Source organism: Grus americana, chromosome 1 (genome assembly GCF_028858705.1).
Source record: "Grus americana isolate bGruAme1 chromosome 1, bGruAme1.mat, whole genome shotgun sequence".
Classification (NCBI taxonomy): domain Eukaryota; kingdom Metazoa; phylum Chordata; class Aves; order Gruiformes; family Gruidae; genus Grus; species Grus americana.
In genome coordinates, this window is record NC_072852.1 from 194,089,132 (window position 1) to 194,096,841 (window position 7,710).

The following is a 7,710-nucleotide window of genomic DNA, read 5'->3' on the forward strand; positions in this document are numbered from 1 at the left end:
GTTTCACTGACTATTTATGGGCATTTAATATTTTATTAGTTCCCTTTCTGAATGCCTTTCTTCTGCTGTGCTCATTCTCTACTTGTTTCTCCATCTGCCCTCTTTCTTCCTTTTGCACACTGCAAGTTCATTGAATATTTTATTCCCCGTTCCTTTCATGCTCTCTTCTATCCAACCCAATGATTTGAAGTTTGGTCCCCTCATGTTCAGGTTAGTCAAAAAATTAGCCAAAAGAACCGAACCACTTTGCTGTGGGTGTGTATTGCCTGTAAAGTACCATGTGGGTTTTTTTTAAAAAATATCACATTGCATAGTGTTATTGATATTTCAAGAAAATATCGCTTTCTGCTGGTACGGTTCATTTACAGCAGACTGACCATGCACTCATTGTGCACAGACAGTGCATGCAGAGTCACAGGAACAACCAAACCAAATTCAACTCAGTACATTTTCCATTGCCTATAAAAGAAATTTGTTTTTTATAGATTTTGTCTTGCTTCTGAGCTATAGGTGTAAAAATAAGACAGGAAGCTGGACAGATTTTCTTCCCTCAAGACTGTAAAATCGTTCAATAAACCTCCTTCTATAATAAAACCCTTAAAATGATGGTTGGAATCCTGGCTCCACTGAAGTCAATAGTAAAACTTCCATTCACATCAGAAGCACCTGACTTCTGTGCTAATGAAAGCCCTTTAACTACACCAGGTATGCTACATAATGACTCAATATAATAACTTGCTATAAACTACATACTTTTCTCCGGATAGGATTTCACAATTCTCAACTAATTTTACATTTTAAAAAATACTGATTTCTTCCATCGGTAAAAGACAGTCAATATAGCAATGCCCATTAATATTAAGCAGCAATTTAAAAAAGCACTCCTGAAAACAGCATGGAAATGAAACTGCAGGGGGAATGTTATATAGGCCAAATGAAATGGTCAAGGCTGTTTTATGTCTCTGCTGGAAGCTGGTATTTGTAGAACCAAAGTAATGTTAAAAGCATTATTGGTCAAGATGGACTCACATTGACACCTGGCAAATTCATACAAAACTAGGAGGAATTTGTAGTCTTTGTCTGTGGCTAATATTTTGGTTTAGACTGACCAAAGCATACATGGTAAGCACCCAGACAGAAAAAAAAAAATTCCAGTTTATCGCCTGTAAAACGCCGGCCAAAATGTATTTTGGAGAGAGAAATTCACGTTGTCAGCTGTCTGCTCACAGTGCAGATAAATCCCGGTGTGTAACTGCAGCATTAGTCATGCTGGCTAACAAAGGCACCGCAGCGCGGGCCAGGGACCGACGGCGGAGAGCAGAGAGGTCATCATCTGTCTGAGCCACCAGCTTTCCCCACCAGCCTCCAGCACCAGCTCAGCGGGTGCGATGGGGAGCCCAGGCTGGAGCGCCGTGCTTGCTGCTGCCCTCTCTGCACCCCACCATCGGCTCGTCCGGGGGGTACCCCTGCTCCCGTCACACAGCGTCACCACCCCCTGTCCCCAGCACAGAGGGGACAGAAGTGAGCCTTCACTTTGAAGCCGTTAGCTGTGTGAATGTACCCTCGGTTTTGGAGCGGGATGGAAGAGGAACGAAGAAGATAAAGCTTTTCCAAACTACCCTCATGTCTGAGACGGGCTGCTTCTGAATTCAAACTTCGGGTTAACAAATGCGTACCACTATAGGTGCGAAATGAAAGCCCCTTCTCTTCCCATAGAAAACTCTTTTGAAGATAAGGCCCTACACATCTTTTTTTCAGCAAGTCAGTAACTAAGCAAGGTCTTGAATCCAGAAATATAGTCCTCATGTAATGATTTCATCAGTTCCTAAATAGTAGCAGGGGAAGGATATTTCTGAGAGTGACATCTCTTACATTGTCAGGGTTTGCAGCCATGGATGATCAGAATTGTAAATACAGAACTATGAGAATAATCTATCAAGCAATGTGTTAGATTTGCCATCACTCGAAGTCATTAAATCAAGTGGGGACATCTTTGAAAAACATTCTAGCTCAATCACAAGTCTGTGTCACGGGCCTGCATTGTACAGGTGATGACAATAGCTCTTGCAGGTATTGAAAGTTATGAATCTTTGAATCTGCTTTGCCACACTGGTTTGGATTTCTTTTAATTCCAAGATTTTGAGTTATTTCAGCATTTGTATTTGTCAGCTTGAAGAGAAACATGAAAAACAAACGTAAAAGCCCAGCCTTTCAGGATATAAATAGATTAACAGTTCCTAGAGGGAAAGGTCCTGAAAGACCTTGGCTGATTTTGGGCCCTTCCAGAAGGCTGCAGTTAGACAAAGCCTTCCCCAAAACCCACTGTTAAGGGCATTTGAAGTGGAAGGAGATATTTGCCACAAGACAGGCACTCAAAGCACACTTCCTTGGGGGGGTAAAAAGTTCAGAAGTGTTTTATAAGGAGCTAAAAGCATCTGAGGAGAACAGCTGTTTTAAAATACAGAATAAAAGCAGGAGGACTGAGGAGGCTGTTTCTTTTAAAGTTTGGAGAGTGCTGATACTGATCAAGAAAGCGTTTCAGCAAGACTAAGCTGGAGCACCCGGCATTACATGAGACATAACAAACCTTCACCATTGCTCCAGTGTCCTCCTCCCGCTGTGCCGAGGAGGAGCCGTGCCAATTTATCCATCTCAAATTGTAAATTCCAGCCACTGGCTGGAAGCAAAGATATTTTTTTCCTTCTATCTAGTCACCGAGATCATAGTGTTATCAACAGCAAGAGATTCTCCAGAGCTACAAATAAATTGTCTGCCTTAACACCGCCTGATCCTGCGCAGAGGTGGACATCACGGGTCTGTCTGCCGGCACACGTCATGCAGGAGTAGGACCATAAGTCTGTGGGATCTTAATCTTGCAGTGAAGTGTGCAAGGGATTCGTACTGAAACCATATGAATCCTGCAAACTGTAACACCACTCCCAAACAGGGACTTTTTTTCCTTGAATATCTAGCATGGTAATGCCCCCGAGACACAGAGGCATTGCCACAGCAGAATTCGGTAGAGCGCAGTAAGTAATACAAGGCAATTTGCATGATTAATCATTAATTGTTACGCATTTTGTCAGCTTTTTGGTTCTACCAACGTGTTAATTAACAGCTGTTCTCTCAAACCATCCCCAGGCCACACTGGTGAGATACCGGAGCTTCACTGGCTGGGGGCAGGGGTTGCAGGAAGGTCATCAGTGAAGTGTGTGACATGTACAAAGAGCAGCGTCAAATTTCAGACTTTTTTACTCATTTCAGACACCTTTGGAGTCCCACAAAGGGCACATGAATCCTGACGTTTCTGGGATGATGAAGAGGGAGAAAGAAGATCAGGAGGAGAGGAGAGGAGAGGAGAGGAGAGGAGAGGAGAGGAGAGGAGAGGAGAGGAGAGGAGAGGAGAGGAGAGGAGAGGAGAGGAGAGGAGAGGAGAGGAGAGGAGAGGAGAGGAGAGGAGAGGAGAGGAGAGGAGAGGAGAGGAGAGGAGAGGAGAGGAGAGGAGAGGAGAGGAAGGGCTGAGAAAGCCGTTTTCCATGGTAGTGCGGAGTGGTCAGGAAGAGAAGGGCTGTGCTCCAAAGGAGTTAGAGAAAAAGAGGTTCAGACACTGTGAATGAGGAGACACCATGGGGCTGTCCATGTTTTGGGGCTGGGAAGCAAAGAAGCAGATAAAAAAATGAGAGGACACAAACCCAAGAGGAAAGAAAGAGTAGGTGGGGACAAACAAGAAGGAAATGGGGTTTTTTTCTTGGCAGTCAGTGAATCCTTATGCGCTTACAGAGGAAATTGCCTCTCCTTGGAGAACCTGGCACATTCTCCGGAGGCAATGAGATGCCTTGTGTACCAGACCAGTTTGTTGCGCAAGCAAACAAGCAATGGTTTTGTTTACACAGTTCTCTAATCCACTAACAAAAAAAAAGGACAGGGCTGTACCAAAAGTGTTCCCAGGTACACCCTTACCTGAAAGAGGTAGGTTGGGAGGGGAACCACACCTCAGCCACCCACCCACCCATTTGTCAGAGACCCAGGACCACGCTAATCAGGAGTACTAATTTCTGCACGTGCAAATACAACATTTGCCTGGGATGTATTTGACATTTAAATGCATAATATTGATTATAGTTGCTCATAGTCTCTCTGGAGAGAGTTCTGTGTTTGTCCACCCCCTCACTATAACCTTTGGGCCCCTACCATTCCCCATCATCTCGACTAAAACATCTTGTTTCCTCCTCTGAAGAATACAGCAATATAATTAATAGTAAGTAAGAGCTAACCCACAACTGTACGCATTCTCTCGTGTTCTCAGCCAAGCAAATCTTTCATTTTGTCGGGTAATTTCTTTTTAATGTGGTGGTTGCTATTATTTCTTGATAGTGATAAAAGACCTGAAGCAAAACTCTTTTCAGAGAATTCAAGAGGAAAAAAAAAAATCTTTGTTGGCTGAAAGGAGCATATTTAATGCATGCAGAAGGTGTTAATTAAAAATCCTTAAAGCTGACATTATAGCCCTAAAAATCAGAATATTTTGAGTCTCAAATGTCTCAGTTATCATCACAGAACATGTCTGCCATGGCACCCATTTCTTTGCCCTGAGGCATTACTATAAAATTAAAAATGGGCATTTGGAGCTAGAAAGCTTTGATCTAATTGAATTTGTGGTAGGATCAAATCATAATATGCCCATGATTTGCTGATCTCATTCCTCCCTTCTGGCAAGGGTTTGTCAAGTGATACTAATGCACACTTATAACCTTCTAAGAGATTTGCTACAAAGTAAGATGATTTTTCACTGTGTAACTTATTGTTGTGTGGAGGCTTAACAAAAAAAAACCACAAACAAAAAAAAAAAACCTCCCAAAAAAACCCCACCACACAAACCCACCTGAAATTTGCCTTTCAGGCAGAGGACGCTTCCAAGCTGCTATAATTTGGTAGGGGTGACATGTACCTCCATGTGTTTTTCTTCAACTGGATTAGTGCACACCACACTGTGCAAAGTTGAAAATCAATTAATTTTGGAAACAATTTCTTTTTATACACTCTCTTCTGTGGATCCAATTTGTCATCTGTACAGAGAATTCTTTTGGCATGAGCAGAGGTAAAACTGATGAATATTAAATCTCTGAAATCTAATAAAGACTAGTGCTTACCTGAGTTTCAATGAAATACAGATGGGCATATACATATACCTAGATAAATACATTTTATATACATATGAAGACATGATCAATGCATAAGTTTTATCGATTTATAGGTAGAGGATCTAAATACAAAATAATGATTTTTTTTTTTTTATCCTTTAAGATCTCAGCTAGAAAAAAATGACTTTTGCAAATGAGAAGTGGCATCAGTCATCAGTGAAAGGAGTGTATGGAATCTGAAATAGCAAAGCAATTGAACATGAAAAGTTTGGCATAGAAAAGAAGGGTGAGTAATTTAAACCCACTCAGGAACAGGTGTGACTTGTTCATAAACCAGTTAGGAAAAAAATTTGTTCAATTACTCCTCTCTGGTAAATAACAAATTACCATAGCAACTCCATTTTCGAACAACATATGCATATATTTTGTTTCAGAAAAGCTTGGTCAAAAACTGCATTTTACTACCACACCACACCTTCTTTCCTAACTTCAAGGTCCAAATTCTATGAACTTCCAGCTCCTTATTTACCCACGCTGCCTTGGCCACGACCTGAAACCACCACCTTGAGGCTGACTGTATTGCTCAATCTATACTTAAAAAATATTCTGCCTATTTGTTGAGACTGTTACTCTGAGCCAAGCCAGCCAGTAGCTTTTGTGATAGGGAGAGTAAATAGCTGTCATTTTGGGGGTGGATTCCAAATGATTTGTTAAAATCAGATGTTTTTATCAGCAATTACAAAAAACCTGAGGCATATGTGTGTATGCAATTGTGTATTTAAATTTGAATTGGTGGTGGCGGTGTTTCGGAATTCATAAGCATTTTGATTTTCAAGAAGTAGGGAATTATTCAAAGGGGATCTGATCAGAATTCGAATATGAACACATATTGGAAGGCTGTTGAATTTAACTGAGTGACCATACAGAATCCAAACCCTTGTGCAGAGCTACACAGCCCACAGGGAGCAGGAGTCCCAAACCCCACGGCTCCCCGGGCGTTGCTGCACAGTAACATACACTCACTTGCTTCCAAATCCTGGACCAGACCTTATAGAAGAAATGTTCGTCAGCAACAATCCATGTGCAGCATGCAACACTAGCACGATTTGTGATTAAACTTTCTTTAAAAGCAATTTAAAGGCAGACAGTGTCAGCATCTCCAGACCTGGATCTGTGTACAAATATGTAAGGGTTACAGAGGCTCACTTAGTTAGGTAACATCATTTTCATACCCTGCATCTTTAAAATATGTGCAATCTGGACCTTGCACCTTGAAGTATGACTATTTTTGTGCAGGTTCATGTACTGAGAAGTGTCTCACCTATTCAAATTAAGATGTCCAGGTTTAAAGTAGTCTCCAAGTGGTCTTCAGACTTGAAGAGGTGATCAGAATCTGCTGTCATTGACAGGTTTCCATTTTGCAGTCAGCAACAAATGGGAGTTTGCTCAATGTTCCCATAACCATCTGTTGCCTGCACAGTGGTAATTTCAGTCTGGATCCTTCTATCCTATCTGTGTTTACATGATTCAGATGGCCAAAAATATCAGAATGGGCAGCAGCATAACAAACTTTTCAAATGGAAGGAGTCAGTGTATCTCAGATCCACTTCTGATTTTATAAAACTGTGCCAGAAGGTTGGCCCAATAAAGATAAACCCTGTATGCAATTGTAAGCTCTGGTACCCCATCCCCATTTTTCTAAACAATAAGGGAAGAAGGGGAAGTAGAAAATATAGGCACTTAGTCCTTAGCCAGTTTCATCTCATAGTTCATTGGGCATCATTTTTGCTGAACCAAACCACTCAATCATCAACAGATGCAGTGAAACAAATCTCTTCTCATTCCATTGGAAATACGCAAACAGTAATACATCTCTTGCATGAAAAGGAATTCCTTGCTTGTACCACAGTAATTTATCTCACAGAATTATCTTGCTTTCATTCTAGAAGCTTTTAAAGAAAAGAGAAAAAAAAATTAAAAACCCAAACAAAAAAAACCCACAACATACCACTCCTCAATAGAGCAAACACTTGCAATTAATTGGTCAAGTTCACCTATGTCCAGTGACTCAAATCAATTGAATCACAAATCTTTCTTCAGGGCATACTACAGGACAAGAGGAAATGGTTTCAAGTTGCATCAGGGGAGGTTTAGATTAGATATTAGGAAAAATTTCTTCACTGAAAGAGTGGTCAGGCATTGGAACAGGCTGCCCAGAGAGGTGGTGGAGTCACCATCCCTGGAGGCATTCAAAAAATGTGTAGACGTGGCACTTTGGGACATGGTTTAGTAGACATGGTTGTGTTGGGTCGATGATTGGACTTGATGATCTTAGAGGTCTTTTCCAACCTTAAAGATTCTATGATTCTATGATTCTATAAGCTGCATCTGTAGTAGCATTTAAGTCTGTGGCAGGTGTGCAGTTTGGAAAGAAGTCTCTCAGTTGTCCCCACATGTAGTGCCTCTGTTGAAATCGTGGAGAGGAGTCACTTTGCACAAGCTGGGTTCCTCCCAGTGGAGCTAAACTGGGAGATGCATTTGAGGGGAGCACCTAAGGTACTCCAGCCAC